Genomic DNA, 20,846 nt, shown 5'->3' with positions numbered 1-20,846 from the left:
CTAGATATAGGAAGATTACTGGGGGGAGGGGGTACAAGAAGAATGGAAAATCATAATAAAATGCCTGGTTGAGAGTATTGATTTATGAGGCTCTACTGTACTCAGATACATTTCTTTTTCTTTTTCTATAAATTCATAGGTTTAGAGAAGAGTTCATCTTATCCATCTCTGTCCTTTTAAAGATAGGGAAACTGAGAACCAGAAAAGAGAAATGGAACACTTAAAACTTCACAGATAGTACATGGCAGACCAAAGTCCAATATTCAGGAGTAAATAAATATTTATAAAACACCTATTGTGTGCCAGGCACTGTACTAAGGGGATAAAAATATAAATACAAATAAAAAGAAAAAATTGCTCTCAAGGTGCTTATCATCTAATGAGTACACAAAACAATAGCAAAAGAATGCTATAAAGGAAATGGGGAAGGGGAAGAAGGAAGAAGCTACTTGGCTAGAGCATGTTGAAAAAGTCAAAGAATTCCAAAATGAGTGCAGCATAGTGGAAAATAAAGAGATACCAAGGGAGAGATCCATCCTATCCTATCTCCTTAAATGGAGGAGGTTTACCTTCTAATCAGAGGGGCAGAAAGTACTATTAAGTAGCAAAGCTGATTGGATTTTGGAAAATGGTGAGTTTTAGAGAATCAAAGCTCTTTCAATTCCAAATCCAATATGCTCTAAGGTTTACTACTTCTGTGTGCCTGGACTTGTCCCTTGATGTCTTTGAGTCTCAGAACCTTTAACTGTCATAAGATTTGCAATGACTATTGTTTCACATAAAACATGGGTGTACTAAATACTTGTACCACCCACTTCATGAAGTTGTTGTTTTGTTATCAGGTATCAAATAGGATACAATGGTAATTCACTCTTCTGGATGTAGCCCCCCTCCTCTCCATAAGGAAATGTGCTTGGTTACCAGGGCAGAGTAAGTTGACTCATCTTGGCTTTAGAAATTCACCAAACCTGAGAGATCGAGACTCCATGTCTGGGATTATTTATGCCCATAACTAACAAATTTGTTAGTTTGTTTTTTTGTGCCAGAATTTGTGCCAGAAAAGCTGGGCCAATCAGATACTAGGGACAACTTTGTCTTTTTTAAAATAAAGCTTTGAAAGTTTAGTTTTTTTTTCTTTTTGCTAAGGGAAATAGAGATTAAGTGACTTACCCAGTCACACAGCTAGGAAGTATTAAGTGTCTGATGTTGGATTTGAACTCGGATCCCAAGTTCAAAAGAGAAAAAATACGAGAGAGAGAGAGAGAGAGAGAGAGAGAGAGAGAGAGAGAGAGAGAGAGAGAGAGAGAGAAAGAGAGAGAGAGAATGAATATATGAATGAGAATGAATGAATATGAATATTTTCTGCTTTGGGGCAGCTAGATGATACAGTAGATAGAATACTGTCCCTGGAGTCAGGAGGACCTGAGTTCAAATATGGTCTCAGACACTTAACACTCTCTAGCTGTGTGACTCTGGACAAAATCACCTAACCCCAATTGCCTCACAAAAGATTAAAAATGAAGAAGAAAGAGAATAAAATAAAGCTTTTACATATTGTGGGTGGGAGGGAGAAAACTGTCAGGTTCTTTCCATAAATCCTACTTAAAGGATCTACCCAGTGTGCTTAACATTTCTTTAGTTTTTTTAATGTTTTGTGATTACCAAGAAAATCAAATAATCAATGAGCATTTATTAAATACCTACTGAGTGCCAGTAACTCAATGAATAGAGTACCAAACATGAAGTCAGGAAAGCTTAACTTCAAAACTGGCCTCAAACACTTTCCAGTCATGCAACCCTGGACAAATCACTTAACTCTATTTGCCTCGATTTCTTCATCCATAAAATTAGCTGGAGGAAGAATTGGACTGACTGACTGAAAGGAACAGTAAACTAGGAATTTTCTGTTTTCCTTCCTTCTTGATATCTTATTGGTCATGAGAATTGTTAATTTTTATTAGTATGAGAAAACATGAGCAATGATTCCCCTTTTATTTTTAATTTGCATTTCATAGCAACTCTTTCCACTGTGTCACTGGTAGAATGTCAGTTTTCTTTAACTGAATTGTGTATATTATATATGAATGTTGATTCAGTCTCATTAAGATTATTAACTCCAATTTAAGCTCATTATAGCAAAATTATTGAAGCTTCAATGCTTCTAAGTTTCTTCTAATATCATGGATATTTTCTTTATTTTGATTGACTTAAGTCAGAGGTAACAGATTTTATGCCATTAGCAACCTTTTCCCAAAGTTTTGAAACCGCTTCCTTAATTTTGAATAGCCTTAATGAAATCTATATGAGGATAGGACCCTGTAGAGACAACATAGTGTAGTGGGAAGGACATTAGCTTTGGAGTCTCAGAACCCTGCATTCACCTTCCACTTCTGTCACTTATTACCCCTCTGACTTTGGGCAAGCTTTTTATCCCCTCTAGATCTCACTTTTCTCATTTGTAAAAAAAAGGAGGTTTGGACTAGCTGACCTCGATGACCTTAAGATCTCTAACAGCTCTCCTTCAAAAGCAGATACTTTCCTGAGGACTCCAAAATACTTAGCTTGCTCTCTGTAAAACTGAAACAGGATACAGATTGGACAAAGGAAATTATATCCAACCCTCCCTCCCCACTTTGTCTCCCACTAATTAGGGAGTACAGGCGTAGGAGCAGAGGAATGTTTAGCATTTAGAGATCCTTGGTGTTGCTGGAGTGTGGTAAAACCTGCATAGTGTGTGAACCTAAACAGAGAATAGATAAAACACTAAGGACCTTGGAGAGGTCCTTCTTTTCTGTGCCCTTTGAAGCTGTGCAATCTTGTGTTCTCTATTAAACCTCTTATAAAACCAAGAAATTAGATGTTTCCTGGCAGAGATGACCTGTAATAAGGCCGACCTCTGTTTTCCAACAAGAGTATTAGTATTCCCTCTGTGATGAGTGCTGATGTTGATTCTGGGAATGTTTTTTAATATCTATCTTTTTCTATCACAATCCTAGATCATTCCTCAGACACCTCTAGCATGATAGAACTCTATTTATCCATTTCTTACCTATTCATAAAATATCTACTGGAAGGCATATTGCAAAGAATTAGATGGGAAAGATGTAACTCTTTGTGAAATGTTCCAAAGAGACATTTTCCTCCTATTTACTCTTAACTAAGAAACAGGGAGAAAGAGACTATAATTTAGAGCTTTTCTGTCATCAGAATAGGATCTATTTTAAAAAAAGGAGAGAGAAATATATGTCACAGGAATGAAAGCAAGTTGTCCCTGTTCATTGACCAAGGAAAAATAAGTCAGAATAAAAGCCCCAAACTACCAAATGCAAAGCAGTATGCACTACTCTATATATTTCTGTTCTTGTATCTCCCTGAAATGTCTTCTCCTTTAGCTTGGTGTTTTTCTTTAGAGCTGTGATTAATAGAATTCCTCCCTCCTCCCCCACTACCCTTCTCTTTTTTTCTATAGATAGAAATATTTCATGCACAATTACTGCAAATACTTTATGCTATAAATCAGACATGTGGAGACTTTTTTCTATCAGGGGCTGCTAACCCATTTGGGGGAGGGAAAAAGATCATTCTAACTTTACCCAGACACATGAATAGACTTAAAGCCTGAAATGATTTAAATGACTATTGACTTACTATAGGCCTCAAAAACATTTTCTGCCTCCCTCCCCAATATTTTTTTTCTTTGAGAGGTTTCAGATCACTTTTAAAATTAGGAAGTAAGATATTAACCTTTACTCAATGGATAATTTTTTTAATGTTTTTTCATATTTTGGCCCATCAGAGGAGGAGGAAACTGCCTAGAAGATAGGGGAAAGAAATGTTTAAGAGAAAGGAAGGGGAGAGGCATTTAAGACAAGGAAAGAGAAGAAGAAGAAAGAAGAGACACTGAAAGTAAAAGGTGGGATAGGAAATAGAGGTAGAAGAGGCAAATAAAAGCAAAAGAGACTTGAAACAGAAAGGCTCCACCTCATTCACCTCCTTGTTTTTCTCCTTTTGTATCAAATATACCTAGAGGTGCAAAGTATAGTCTTGGACAAACGGTCCAGAAATATAGTTTGGTATGTATCTGAATGATTATAATTACAGAATCATCTGTATTGGAACTGACCACTTTGTCAATAGGAGTGCTGTATGTAGCCAGAATGCATACATAACATGCCCAGAACATTGCTTTCTAGCTGCCTGCCCTATGGGTTACCATATCAGGAAAAACACATAGACATGACCAGGAAATCTAATAAAGAAAACCAGGCATTGTGATAATATTCTTCTCAAGCTTTGGACATCTAACTGACTCTGAATCATATTCAAAAAATGACTATGGACCAATAGTTCACCAACATTGCCACTTTTCTTGACTCTTAAATATCCTAAGTATATGTTGCATCTACATGGCAGTGATGGAAGTATACCAACAATTAGAAGTTTTCCTATTGCTGGCTCCATGATTTCTGGTTCCTTTGCCTTAGACATGATGCAAATACATCTTTAATATCCTTTGTAATCTCTTTTTCACTTCTAAAAATTCTTTTAGACTCTAATCAAGTAATCTCATAGATTCTCTTTTTTCAAATAGTCAATTTTATTATTATTAGGGTTTTTTGTTTTTACACTATACTCCTTTCCAAAAATATATCTTTGCTCATTAAGCAACCTCTTTTTAACAAAGATTAAAAAAAATAAAGAACAGGAAAGCAGTTTATCAAAGTCAGACAATATCTTACTTGTATTTGATGGTTTATGCAATATTCTATACCCATAGTTCCTTAAACCTGAAATGAAAGGAAAGAAGTTCATTTTCACAATTCTTCTTCAGAGACAAGATTAGTCATTATGATTGTGTAGTGTTTAGTTCTTTTTATTGTTCTTTATTTAAATTTTTGGTCATTATATAGATATATATTTTCTTGTTCATCTACTTTACTCTTTATCAATTAATGTCTCACCATGCTTCTCTGAATTCTTCAAAACCATTGCTTATTATGAATAGTAATATCATATTACATTTATCAATCAATCAATGACTTCACATTATTCCCACCATTAAGACAGAGAGGAGGTACAGTGGATAGAGCGCTGTTCATCAAGTCAGGAAAAACTAAGTTCTGACTCCAGTTACTTGTCAACTAGGTGACCCTTGGCAAGTCACTTACTCACTGTTTGCCTCAGTTTTTCAGCTCTAAAATGGGGATGATAGTAGCTCCTATAACTGCCTCTATCTCACAGGGCATTGTGAGGATCAAATGAAATATTTCTAAATTACTTAGCACAATGCCTGACACATAAAAGGTATAGTAAAAATGCTTATTCCTCCCTTTTCTCCATTTTCTTTCCCACTCTTACGCACATGCTATTGAATGGAACTGAAGAAAATAATCCATGTTGAATAGGTCTGCTTTACATTACATAATCTTAATTGGGACCTCACTACATCATGTACTAAACCTTACAACACCTTGCCTATAGTAGAATCAATGGTTTCTGTGGTACTGAATTACAAAATGAAAGAGTAAATGAAAGAGGAAAGGGAAGAAAGAAAATAGAAGGGAATGAATATATGTATTATATATCTTAATCAAGACAGAGATTAACAATGGAGCTCCAATAATATCTCAACAAGAAAGAGGCCTTCTAGAGAATAGGCAAGAGGACACAGGAATGAATTGACATAGGACAAAAGAAAAGGGAAAACTTATTTCAGGCCTGAGAATAAGGTACCAATGACCAATGCTCCCATGGCAATTGGGAGCTTATGTCAAATGATCTGAATAGATTTGATGCTTAGAGATTCCATTCATCCTGTGTAAAGAAAAGGAAAATAAGGATTACTGCAAGCAACTAACACCCAGAAGAGTGAGAGGGTATGAACCTAGAGAGGAAATGTTAAGTCATATGGGAAAAATGACCTTGAAGAGGGCAAGAGTTAATAATGAACATCACAACAGAAAAAAATAGGCTATAGGAAAATTCTGACCATGGGTTAATACCCTTTTTGTCACCTGGAGGAATTGATGTTTCTAAGAGTGAGGCACAATATAAAAAGGAGGTCCAAGAGTCCAGATCTTCAATGCAATAACATAAAAACTATTTAGAAGTGAGGAGTTCAAATAGGCACCTGAGAAGCTTTAATTCCATGAGGAGTAAAGAGAATGGGGGACTAAATAAGTATAAAGTCAATGAATCAAAGAATGAATATCTGGAAATGAAAGAAAGGTTATATAAATAATGAAGTAAATAAAAGAAAGAAATCCTTTATAAAAATGAAATCTAAGAAACTAATGGATAAAATAATTTGAAGGAAAAAAAAGGAATAGAGATTTCATTTGCGTACTTATCTGAGAGGAAAAAATAAATAATTAGATAAAAACAAGAAATAATAAGGAATTGAGCTTAACATATTTTCAAAAATAGGGAAAAGAGAAACAAATGGGAGGGGAATTGAGGATGAGAACAAGAGAGCCAGTCAGAGCAAGATCACTTTAAAATAAAGTAAGCATAAATAACTGAAGAAATATAGCACTCCTGTTACAGAGGAAGAGAAAAAATTCTAATTTTAGAAAAAAGTATTAAAAACAAATAGAAGGAAACTCAAACCTAACTCTCACAACTTTGAATGCAAATAGATTAAGCAACTCAATAAGTTAAATGGAGTCCTATATTAGAAAAAACAATAAAATTTCACAATCTTTTGCTTGAAAGAAATCCATTATAAAAATACATGCATAGAATAAAGACAAGGAACTGGGAGAAAAAACTCACCTTATTTTATAGGTGATAAATCCCAAAAAGCAGGAGTTATAATCGAATTATCAGATAAAGCAAAACCACACTCAAAACACAAAAAGGGATAGACAAATAAACTCTATTCTGGTTAAAGGAACTTATACACAGCAAGCCAATACATAAATCTTGTGATTCAAATACCTTCAGATGTAGATTCACAAAGGAATAGTTAAGCATAGACAACAATAAAATAATATCACACAATTTCAATATCCATCTCTAAATTTTAGATATATCTAACAATTACTTTTTTCTTTTTTAAGACAGGTAAATACAGAGCTGAACAAATTATTGAAGAAAATAGAACTAAAAATTTGTGTTGCCTTCTCAATGTAAGTGCTAAATAATATATGCATTTTAGCACCATATGAAATTGTTAAAAATAATTGACCACTTATTAGTACCCGGAGATTTTAGAAACAAATGGGAAAAAAATAGAAACAGTGGACATCCTCTACAAATCATAATGCAAGAAAAATTGTTATTGGTTCAGGGCAATGCTCATTTGTGCTTAAAAAAAATCTATAAAGTACAGACACAGAGAGATATTTTTTTTATCTCATAGTTTTAGTTTATGTAAAACCCAAAACAATCACCATATACAATGTTATTAGCTAGAAGTTTTTTTTCCCAATAAACATAAGAGGAAAGTAAGCATTCCTACTTTCCTCCCTATCATTTTATTTACTGTTAGAAATGCGAGTAATAACACTAAGAGATAGAATAAAAGTATAAAGAATGAAAGAGATAACATAAAAATATTCTAGTTTCTTGATAACATGATCATTTATCTGGAAAACCTGAGAGAACCATTAAAGATATTAAAATAAAAGCTTCAGCAAAATTTCAGTCTACCAAATAAACCCTCATAAAAAGATTCAAACGTAGATTTAATGATCAAATTCAAGTAAAAGATTGGCCAAAAAATAAGTCAAAGAAAAAATGATAATTACATGAAAGAAAACTATTACAGAGAAATGGCATACTAAAATTTCAGTGATGAAACTAACATAGTTCTCAGGGGGAAAATCATATTCCAATAAACATACATTAATGAAATAGAAAAGGAATAGATTAACAAAGTAATTATGGAACATTAAAAAATGGAAAACCATTAAATAAATAAACCAAAAATAAGGCCCACATGTTTATTTAAAAACTAGAGAAGAAATAAATTGGAAACAAAACAAACAAACAAAAAAAAAACTTTGCAGAAATCATAAAACTAAAAGCTGGTTATTTGAGAAAACTCATAAAATTGATAAACTTTTAGTCAATTTGATTTAAAATAGGGCAGAAAATAGGATAAAAATTTAGAAAAGGAACAAGATAAAATCACAAATTTAAGATAAATAAAAAGAATGATCAGAACATACTTTTTAATATATCTTAACAAAACAGAACACAAAAGCAACATACTTTTAATTTTTTTAAAAAAAATTATGTATTTAATATTTTCCTGTTACATTTAAAAATTTTTACATTTGTTTTTAACACTCTTCAATTCCAGGTTTTCTTCCTTATCCCCACCTCCAGCCCCCCATTATAAATCATATGTGAAGCTATGTAAGACATTTTCATACAAGTCATGTTGTGAAAGAAAACATAGATCTCCTGCTCTAATTAAAAAAAAGAAACCTCAAGAAAAATAAAATAAAAAGAAGAGAGAGTGCTTCAATCTGTATTCAGACAAAATCAGTTTCTTCACTGGGTATGGAAAGAATTTTTTCATCTTATGTCCTTCAGAGCAGTCATGGATCATTGTGTAGCTGAGAATAGCAAAGTCATTTACAACTTATCATCCCACAATATTGCTATTACTTTGTATATAGTACATTTCACTTTACTTGAATTCATGGAGGACTTTCTAGGTTTTTTCTGAGAATATCCTGCTTATCATTTCCCATAGACTAATAATATTCTATCACAATCACATACTACAATTTATTCAGTCCTTCCCTAATTGATGGGCAGCCCCTCAATTTCCAACTTTTTTCACTGAGAAAAGAGCTGCTGTCAATATTTTTTTGTATATATATATATAGAGCCTTCTCCAATATGCCCTTTTTTAAAAAATAAATGTCCCCCATTCCTATGCCCCATTCTCCTCCTAATTTCCTGCAGGGTAAGATATATTTCTACATCCTTATTGAATGTCTATGTTATTTCCTCTTTTGGCAATTCTGATAAGAGTAAGGTGTGCTCATTCACCCTCTCATCACTTTCTTCCTCTCCACTGCAAATGCTTTTTTTTTTTTTTTTTTTTTTTGCCTCTTATATAGCAGATAATTTATATCATCCCACTTTTCCCTTTCCCTTTCTTCCAGTACACTCTTTTCTCACCCCTTAATTTCATTTAAAAGATAGTATTCCTTCAGATTCAACTCACAGCTGCATCCTCTGTTTATATATATATATATATATTTTTCCTTCTAACTTCCATAATAATGAGAAAGTTCTGAGTTACAAGTATCATTCTCCTATGTAGAAATGTAAACAGATAAACTTTATGAAGTCCCTTATGGTTTCACTTTCCTGATCACCTCCTTATGTTTCTACTGAATCCCATATTTGAAAATCAAGTTTTCCATTCAGCTCTGGTCTTTCCATCATGATGCTTGAACATGATCCATTTCACTGAATATACACTTTTCCCCCTGAAAGATTATACTCATTTTTGATGGGTAGGTGATTCTTGGTTGTAATCCTAACTCTACTGCTCTCTATGACCTTCCAAGTTCTCTTTAGTGTCTCTGGACTGAGAGGTCTGGAAGCTATTAGTACTACTGCTGATTTAGAGGTCCCTAGACATGTTCCTGCTTTACTGGCATTAAGCCTGGACTGGGACCAAAGCTGTGCTGGTGAAGCCTGCGTGTGCACTGCATACTGGACTTCCACCTTGGTATCACAGATCTCTTCTGCTGAGCCCCTAAGTTGTCTTTGGCTGGAAAAATGTTCTGCTCTATCTTTTGGGGGATTTCCAGAGCTACAAAATCTTTTTAGAGTCATTATTTAAAGGAATTTGGAGAAGTTTGATGGAGAGATTGGGCACGTTCCTATTTTACTACACCATCTTGACTCTGGCCCTGAGAAATACTTTGAGAAATACAAACTATCTAAACACATAGGAAACCAAAATAGACCTTTTAAAAAACCTCATTTTGGGAAAAGAAATACAACTAAAGGTAAATGAAGGGGATCTCTTGGTCCTAATGGATTCATAGGAGAATTTCATCAAACTTTTAAAGAACAAATATTACCAATACTGTACAAATTATTCTCAAAAATTGAAAAAGAAAACACCCTATTAGATTCTCTTTGTGAGACAAATGTACTGATCATACCTAAACCAAGGCAGGAGAAAACATAGAAAAAAGAGCCATAGAATAATGTCATTAATGGATGAAAAAAAATTAAAATATGAAATAAAAGCCAATCAAATAGTTTTGAGATTCATCCAAGTAATCATTCACTTGGTCCAAGTTAAATTTATAACAGGAATACAAGAAAGGTTCAACATAAGGAAAATATCATAATGAATCATATTAAAAATAAAAACATTCCAAGCCACATAGTTATCTCATAAGTATAGATAAAGCCTTTGACAAAGGACAATGCCCATTAATGCTTAAAAAATCACACCAAAATATAGATGCAAAGCATAAATATAAAGATTTTTTTTTTACTCCCATAAAAATGTGTATATAAAACCAAAAGCAATCATCATCAGCAATGTTGAAAGTTAGAAAAAAAAATTAATATATATATATAGGAACAAAACAAGTAAGCAAAACAAATATGCCTACTTTCCTTACTATAATTTTAGTTATTTTTAGAAATGCTAGTAATACACTAAGAGAAAAAATAAAAATATAAAAAATGGCAAAAAGGAAATAAAATTATCATTGTCTTTTGATAATAGCATCATTTATTTGGAAAACCTGAGAGAAATAGAAAAAATACTGAGATAAAAACTTCAGCAAAATTTCACTCTACCAAATAAAACCTCAAATATCAATAGCATTTATACATAATAATAAAAGAAGCAATAAGAGAAAATGAAATCCCTTTCCTCATAATGGGTTTGTAGAGATCTGTCAAAGCATATAAAATATTTACACACAGAACATATATATGCACATATAATCTCTCTTTGTAATTATATCTTATACATACTCAATCTAAAAAATATGTTTAACACAACACATTATATAATATTTGAATTACATATTTAATAACATAGTGGTCCTTAAATAAAGAACAAATTAGCTATGTTCATTAAGACATGCCAATTTTTTTTAACATTACAGTATTTCCAAAGTTAATTTATAGTTTCAATGTTATGCCAATAAAATTATCAAAGGGTTTCTGAAAAGAATTTGATAAAATAATAACAAAAATTCATTTAGAAAAACTAAATGTCTAGAATATCAAGGGAAATTATGAAAAGACATAGGAATAAAGGAGAAAGATAATTTCCAAACCTCAAACTATTTTATGAAGTATCAGTCATTAAAACCATCTGGTACTGGCTAAAAATTAAAGAAGCAGACCAATGTAACATACTAGCCAAGAGAGAATCAGAAACAATGAAAATTAATAACCTAGTTTTAAGTAAAGCAGAAAACAAAAGTAATTTATTAGAAATTAGATTTAGACTAACATCTTACCCCATATTTTACAATATATCCTAAGTGAGTATGGCATTAATACTAAATTGTAAAAAAAGAAGAGAAAATCATATATCTCTTACTAATATGGACAAGAAATTCATTTTTAAGTGAACAAAAATAGAAGCTATTGCAAAAGATAAAAAAAGTTTTGATCACATGAAAATGAAAAATTTATATACATACACACATGACTTCTGCATATGTATTAATTCATCTATTCAACTGGGAAAAGAAATCATTTTTCTCGTCTTTTTTTTTTTAAATATAGCTTTTTATTGACAAAATCTATGCATGGGTATTTTTTCAACATTGACCCTTGCAAAAACTTCTGTTCCAACTTTTCCCCTCCTTCCTTCTACTCTCTCCCCTAGATGGCAGGTAGTCCCATACATGTTAAATATGTTAAAGTATATGTTAAATACAATATATGTATACATATTTATACAGTTGTCTTGCTACACAAGAAAAATTGTATTTAGAAAAAAGGTAAAAATAACCTGGGAAGAAAAACAAAAATGCAAGCAAAAAACAACAGAAAGAGTATAAATGCTATGTTGTGGTCCACACTCAGTTCCTAGTGTTCTTTTACTGGGTGTAGCTGGTTCTGTTCATTACTGATCAATTGGAACTGATTTGGATCCTCTCATTGTTGAAGAGAGCCACATCCATCAGAATTAATCCTCATATAGAATTGTTGTTGAAATGTATAATGATCTCCTGGTTCTGCTCATTTCACTTAGCATCAGTTCATGTATATCTTTCCAAGCTTCTCTGTATTCATCCTGCTGGCCATTTCTTACAGAACGACAATATTCCATAACATTCATATACTACAATTTACTCAGCTATTCTCCAATTTCCAGTTTCTAGCCACTACAAAAAGGGCTGCCACAAACCTTCTTTCACATATGGATCCCCTTCCCTTCTTTAATATCTCTTTGGGATATAAACCCAGTAGTAACACTACTGAATCAAAGGGTATGCACAGATTTTCTCTTTCTCTATTTTATGCAAGTAGGCCTCTAGAGATATAAATTTTCCCCTTATTACCACTTTGGCTGCATCCCACACATTTTGGTATGTCTTTCATTATTGTCATTCTCTTGGGTGAAATTATTAATTATGTCTATGATTCGCTGTTTCACCCATTCATTCTTTAGGATAAGATTATTTAGTTTCCAATTACTTTTTAGTCTATTTTCCCCTGGCTTTTTATTGAATGTAATTTTTATTGCATTGTGATCTGAAAAGGATGCATTTACTATTTCTGTCTTTCTGCATTTGAATTTGAGATCTTTATGTCCTAATATATGGTCAATTTTTGTATAGGTTCCATGGACTGCCGACAAGAAAGTGTGCTCCTTTGTGTCTCTATTTAGTTTTCTCCAAAGATCTATTATACTTAACTTTTCTAGTGTTCTATTTACCTCTTTAACTTCTTTCTTATTTATTTTGTGGTTTGATTTATCTAGTTCTGGGAGTGTAAGGTTGAGATCTTCCACTATTATAATTTTGCTGTCTATTTCTTTTTGTAGCTCTCTTAACTTCTCCTTTAGGAATTTAGATGTTATGCAACTTGGTGAATATATTTTTAGTATTGATATTGCTTCATTATCTATGCTGCCCTTCAGCAAGATATAGTGCTCTTCCTTATCTCTTTTAATTAGATCAAATTTTGCTTTTGCCTGATCTGAGATCAGGATGGCTACCCCAGCTTTTTTTTATTTCACCTGAAGCATAGTAGATTCTGCTCTAGCTTTTTACCTTTATTCTGTATGTATCACCCTGCTTCAAGTGTGTTTCCTGTAAACAACATATTGTAGGATTCTGACTTTTAATCCAGTCTACTATCTACTTCCACTTTATGGAAGAGTTTACCCTATTCACGTTTATGGTTAGGATTACTAATTCTGTATTTCCTACCATCTTGTTAACTCCAGATTATGCTTTTTTCTTTCTTTTTCCTCTTACCTCCCTTCCCAGTATTAAAGTTATCAGCACCACTTGCTTCATGTAGCCCTCCCTCTTTAGGACTCCACCTTTGGAGTCCCTCCCCTTTTCTTTAACCTTTCCCTTTCAATTTCTGTAATCCCTTCTATTTATCCTACCCTTTCCCTTTTTGCTTTTCCCCTCCCACTTTTCAATGAGGTGGGAGAAGTTTCTCTGTAAACCAAATATGTCTAATATTTTCTCTTTGAGCCAGTATTGATGAGAGTAAGATTCACACTATGATCATCCCCCTCCCTTCTTTCCTTCAGATATAATAGGTTTCCTTTGCCTCTTTGTGAGATGTAGTTTCCCTCTTTGTACCTTCCCTTTTCCTTTTTTTCTGGTACAATTTCCTTCCCACTTCTAGATCTTTTGTTATAATATAACAGTAAACCAAATTATACATGTACTCTTTATGTATACCCATAACAGAAATACAGTTCTCAGGAGTTCTTTTTACCTTTTTATACTTCTCTTGAGTCCTTTACTTGGACTTTTTGTTTAGTTCTGGTTTTTTCGTCAGAAATATATGGAATTCACCTATTTCATTGAATGTCCATCTTCTTTCTTGGAAGAAAATGCTCACTTTAGCAGAGTAGTTTATTCTTGGCTACATACCAAGTTCCTTTGTCTTTCAGAATATCAGATTCCAGGCCCTTCAGTTCTTTACTGTGGAAGCTGCTAGATCCTGAGTGATCCTTATTGTGGCTCTTCGGTATTTGAATTTTTATTTTCTGGCTGACTGTAGTATTTTTCTTTGGTCTGATAGTTCTGGAATTTAGCCACAATATTTCTTTGAGGTTTAATTTTGAGATCTCTTTCTTTAGGTGATTGATGAATTCTTCCAATATCTATTTTACCTTCTGTTTCTATGACATCTGGGTAGTTCTCTTTGATGATTTCCTGAAAAATAGTTTTTCATTATGTATTTCAGGGAATCCAATAATCCTTAGATGTCTCTCCTAGATCTAATTTCCAAGTCAGTTGTTTTCCCTATTAGGCATTTTCTATTTTTTTTCTATTTTTTTCATTTTTTGGAGTTTTACTTGACTAATTCTTTTTGCCTTATTGAGTCATTTGTTTCCATTTGTTCAATTCTGAATTTTAGTGTATTATTTTCTTCATTTACTGTTTTTTTTTTTTTTTTTTTTTTTTTTTTTTTTTTTTTTTTTACTTCTTTTTGTATTTATCCAATTGAATTTTTGAATGAATTGTTTTGTTCTATGGAATTTTTTTCCATTTCACAAATTTTGTTTTTTAAGAAGTTATTTTCTTTTTGTGTTTCACAAGTTCTGTTTTTCTGGAAGTTGTTTTCTTTTTCCAGTTTATCAAATCTATTTTTTAATGAGTTATATGCTTTTTTCCATTTCACTGTCTATTTTGTGTTGCCTTTTCCAGATATTTTGCAAAGCTTTCATTTCCTTTCCCTATTTTTCCTCTACCTCTCTTTTAAGATCCTTTCTAAATTCTTCTAGGAGAGCCTTGTGTGAGGGGTACCAGGTTATTCCACCTTTTGGAGCTTCATCTGGAGACAATCTGCCTTTAGTCTCCTCAGGGTTTGAAATCTGTTCTTCTCTTTCACCATAAAAGCTGTTAATTGTTAGAGTCCTCTTCACTTTTTTACTCATTTTTTTTTTTTTTTGAGTTAAGTTAAGGTCTGCCTTGAGGGCAGGAGAGGTTTTCCAAGCAAAGGCAGCTGCAAGGGGTGAGTGCTGATTCACTCCTGGTGGTGGTTCTGCTCCATGGAGTCGTTAGCAATGCCCCAGGGCTTTGTGCTGTCTGCCCTGGTGTTTGTGGTTGGAATTTGCTCAGGCACCCTGAGACTGCACTGCTCCCAGTTCCTGAGCTGTTTGTGCTAGTGTTTGTGGTCAGCTACCTGGGCCTTGCTGTCTCTCTCCTGCTTCTGATTGAAACAGACCTTTTCTGATCTGCTTTCTCCCACAAATTCTCGGCCCCACAGCAGTCACAACGAGACTACTTTGCCCTGGGGCACTGCTCTGTCTGCTCATTTGTGTTAGCTGTTTGTGCTTCCCACTTCTGACTGAAACAGATCTTTTCTCGTCTGTTTCCTCTCGCAAATTCTCTGCCCTAGGACTCTGAACTGATGTACTGGTTGCCCGGGCTGCCTCCCTCCCATTTCCAATTGAAACAGACCTTTTTTGGCTATCTTTGAAATTATCTTCTGCTGGTGATTTGTTGCATTCCCAGTATCTGTGAGTTCTGTCTGTCCAGAGGTAAGCCAGAGACTGGATTTTGTAATTAATGTGAGGGTTGTAAAGAAAATCAAAGAGAAATGTGTCTCATCTCTACCATCTTGGCTCCATCCCCTGTCATCTTTCAATAAAGAAATTTTTTACTACCCTAATAACTGTTTGTTGTCCAAAAAATAGGAATGATTAAAATATTTTATATGTGTATATTATGCATATGTATATGTGTGTATATATAATCACCATAAGTCATTGATTAATAGGTAAGTAGTCAAAGAATATAAACAGTTTTGAAAGGAAGAATCATCAATTATTACTACAAAAAGTAAAACTACCTCTATTTTGGTATATATGTACCATTCAATCATAGATTTGGCTGATAGAAACCTTAGAGGCCAACAAGTTAAACTCCCTAATTTTACAAATGAAAAAACTGAAGTACAACAAAGTTAAGTGGCTTGTCCATAGCTACATAGCTAGTAAATTGTGTGAAATAGTATCTGAACTCAGTTCTTCCTGACTCCAACTTTAGTATTCTATCCACTACATCATTCAGTTGTCATGGTTGGACCTTTCTTTTTTACTTTTGACTTCATATGCTATGTTCATAATAGAGAGATCTCTAGTTTAGTCACTTGTTTTTATAATTACAAATTCCCTTCCAGAATGATTAAATTGATTCACAGCTTTAGCAATCATGTATTCATCTCTTTTCTTCTCACATCATCTTCAAAACTAATTTTTTTTTCTTTTGTTACAAGTCCCAATTTGCTTCTAAGGTGAGATCTCAAAATTGTTTTGATCTACATTTCTGTTATTTATGAGTCGGAGTAATCTTTATATGACTGTAAATAGTTTTTTTTTTTTTTTTTTGAGAATTTTTCATTCAAAACCTTTCACAGATATCCATTGGGTAATGTCTCTGTTTCACATATAATATATACTTCTGTTATATTTTTATTTCATATGTATCTTACATATAAGAACTTTACCAGAGATATGCAATTTATTTTTTAATCAACTGAGTTTTTCTTATCATCCTATATACATTAATTTTGTTTACACAGATTTTTATTCTTTTTTATGTGTTTGGAAATAAGGCTGATAATATCCTTAGTACTGTTTCCAGGAGTTGAGTGAAATCATATGTTTAAAAGCTTTGCATATCTTAAATGCCATACAAATATTAGTCATTTAAGAAAACATATCAAATGTTTGGACCTTTGTTTCTGGAAAACCTTTTTGTCATTAAAAATAAAAATAGTAGTTTTCCCAAAACAGACCAGTGTTTTTTCTCCCTACTGTTGAATTCTAGGCTCAACTCATTGTCCATTTGCATCTTATATCCAAGATGTACTTACTTATGGGTAAACAATATGGATTATTAGTCTATCATAGTCTGCACAAAATACATTCTTCATCTACTTTTATTTTTTTTCTCCTGTGTATAAAAGGTTGAAATTTTTGGAATAATTATGAAATTCTTTTAGGAAGCTTTGAAAAGGTTTATCCAAAATTTTATCTAATTAGTACAATGTCTTCAATAAACAATAAATAAATAAAGGACCACTTGAAAGAAATAGCTGTTTTATTTTGGACATCACTGGGCATTCTCCATGATATCAATCAACATTTTTGTAACTATAAATCTCCTTGTGTTATGTGTTAACTAATATTGATAATCCAAGTATTGTCCAAACAAGTTATCTGTGATGTTACATTACAGGGAATATTGTGTATGATTTTTATATATGCATATGAAACATTAGAGGGAGAGTCTTTTAAAACAATTTTCTCTTGAACCGAATTTAGTTTTATATTAAGTCAATACAATAAGCATAGTAGAATTTGTTCTCTGCATATTTTGTCTAATTATATGATTTTAAAGTATAGAGCTATAGAATATAATTTGTGAAAGCCTTCCTGTTCAAATCTTCATCAAGATTATTCTTGGTGTATGCATGGTTTAACCTCACCAAGAATTTGTACAAACAGAAAAATGTGTAGTTATTTTTATTTTCTTGGATGTCTTTTAGATGTATGGTATAGCTCATTGTAAGATCAATTCCTTCCATTCCTTATTAAGCTTTAAGTATTCTCTTTCAGGAAACTTAAGAATCAATTAAAGTCTTCAAAATTGTGTCACCTCCAACATACAACTTCCCTATTCATAGAAGGTCTCATCCAACTGCCTTTTGAATTTTTTAGTGTCATTGTTGTTCCTTTAGATAACATGTATATTCTTAAGATGTAGTACCCACAGTAAAATACAATACTCCATATATAGTCTGACCAGAGCAAAGATATCACTTCTCTAGATCTCAAACCTATATCTCCCCACTTAGAACCTAATATTACTTTAGTTTAATTGCCATATTGCAATGTTTACTCATACTGATTTTGCAATCTGTTAAAATCCTTAGCTTATTTTTTGGACAAATTGTTGCCTATCTAAAACTTTTTTATTTTGCATTTGTGACAATTTTTTAAAAAGCTGACTTTCTCTCTTTAATGGACTTAGTATTTGATGGGGCCTATCTACTTTGTTGTATTGTCAAGATCAAATGAGACGATTTATTTAAAAGTACATTGTAAGTATAAAATGTGATATAAACAAATTATTATTGTTGTTATTATCATCATTAATATTTAAAAAGCTTCATCTTTAATTTTTTTCATTTGAAGTCCCTTGCAATGTACTCCTCAATTGTATTCACTTAAGCATCCCTACAGTATCTCACTATGGCATGGAGATTTGATTACCTTCTTGAAGGCTGCTGCGGTAAAGGAAAATTATCACTGGCAGGTTCACAGAAACATGAAAGGCTTCAAACAAAGCCCTAGTGACAGACTACACTTTTACCATCTAAGGACCAGACTAGCTAAGTGGAGAGAGAGGCTCATTAGCAGAAGGTTGGACACCAGGTAATGAATTTATTTGGTCATAAGAAAACCATGAGACTGACTAGTAAGGTATGGAAGGGTCTTGATCTCCTCAGTGGTGGGGACACCTAGAGTTATGAAATCACCAATCTTTTGAATTATTAAAATATTTATACCTGAACAGTTATACATTGTGGATGTCCCTGTTGCTCTTCTGAAAGATACCTTTCCTTCTCTGCCCTCTATCCCTTACAGGAATCTCTTTGACCTTACCAATTAGCCTAACCATGTTTGTATATCTTAGAGCATCCAAATGTATTTAATACTTGGTATATATTTATCTTTGGCTTCTAATAAGATGTCCAATAATTCAGGGTAGTTTAAAATAGCCTATAAACTTTTAAATCTACTTTTCAATATTTTCCTTACAAATGTCTTTATTTTACCATAATTTCTTTTTTTCTAACCATTAAATTTCTTGGGTTTCCTTCTCTGCATTGGAGTATTGAATATTGTTATCTATATCGTGTCATGACTTACACACAGATTAAAGAGCCCTTTTTCACATAATGATAGTCCCAGGTAGCAAGTCTCTAAAGTATTATCACAAAAAGTTTAATGTCATGCTTCATTTTTTAAAGGAATGGATTTATTTATTGGCCACACAAAATGAATAGGGCTTCTATTACAGTTTTGGAAAATAATGATACTAGGCAATGAACACCTTTTTCTCAGAGGCCTGTCTAATATCAGTCACTTGCACTCATACCCTTGAAATAATTTATCATATCACTGAATCTCAAGAGAAACTCAGAAAATCTGGCTTTTGCCTCCTCATAAGTTTTTATTCAACTCCAGAAGGGAGCACCTACCCTTCACCTTCATCAGTGTGACCTTTTGGCTGATACTTATCTTTGTATACCCTGAAGTTCACTGCAGCTGCCATGTTACATTATTAATACTATAGGAATAAACAATACTGTGGCAGGGGCATCAAGCATTCTACATTAGAAATTTTTCTTTGTGATATATGAAATTAAGTTAGCACCCATAGTTTTTGTCCTCCCAATATAAATTTATGGAAATAAATGGTTTTATTATGGAGGGAAAAACAAATTTCATCCAGCCAGTCAGCAATCATTTATTTAGTGCCTTCTGTGTGCCAAAACACTGCGCTAAGTGTTGAATATACAAAACAGGCAAAAGACAGTTCCTGGCTTAAGAAAGTCATACTGCAAAATGGAAATGAACAAACTAATATGTTCAAACAATGTATAAGATATAATTAAAAGAGGAAAGATGCTGGAATAAAGTACAGTTAATTAAGGCTTCCTCTAACAAAATAGGATTTTAGTTGGAACTTGAAGGAAGCCAGGAGGCAGAGATAAAATAGGAATACATCCCAAAAAATTAGATAGATATGGCGGGTTTGAGTCCTACATAGTAATAAGGTGAGGATGACATTTAGGCCTTAAGTCCAAGGGACTGAGAAGATGTTTGCATCTGCAACAGACATAGCCAGAGAGAAAACCTGGAGTCAAGATGGAGTGTCAAAGAATACATGGAAGTGAGTAAAGTAAGGTATAAGAAGACTAGAAGAGAAGGAACTAGGTTATAAATGACTTTGAGTAAGCAGAGAATTTTATATTTGATTCAGGGTCAAAAAAGGTGTTACTAGAGTCCATTGAATAGGAAAGTGACATGATCAGACTTACTTAAATGGCTGAATGGAGGATGGATTCAAGTGGGGAGAGATTTGAAACAGACCCACCAGTAGGCTTTTGTAGTAGTCCAAATGTAGAAGATGTGAGCCTATATCAGGGTGGTGGGAGTATCAGAGTAGAGCAGAGGGTCTATTCAAAAGATGTTTCAAAGAAGAGAGTGACAGCTTTTAGCAACAGATTAGTTATAGAGGATGAGAGATAGTTAAGAGTTGAGGATACCCCTAGGTTGTGAGCTTGAGAGAACAGGAGGATGAGTGATAGTAATACATAAGTTTGGAATAGGGGGAATGTTTAAGTAGGAAAATGAGACATCTTATGGGGAGTGTGGAGTCCGTGGTCACTGGGATGATTTTCTGTCCCTCCTCTTGCATATATTTCTGTGGATGTTTAATTAGCATGTGTTGCAAACTCATCATCACAACAAGGCATAATTTCATAAGAGCATTTTAAAATCAGCTCTGAGCATATTTATAAAGTAGATGCAGTTATTTTTCACTGATCCTTTCTATCCTCTCTCCCTTGAAACCTTCTCAACACCTTCCTATGGCCCTCTAGTCACCCAGATTCTT

The sequence above is a fragment of the Antechinus flavipes genome, chromosome 2, assembly GCF_016432865.1.
Source record: "Antechinus flavipes isolate AdamAnt ecotype Samford, QLD, Australia chromosome 2, AdamAnt_v2, whole genome shotgun sequence".
Classification (NCBI taxonomy): domain Eukaryota; kingdom Metazoa; phylum Chordata; class Mammalia; order Dasyuromorphia; family Dasyuridae; genus Antechinus; species Antechinus flavipes.
Note: the sequence above shows the minus strand (reverse complement) of the source record.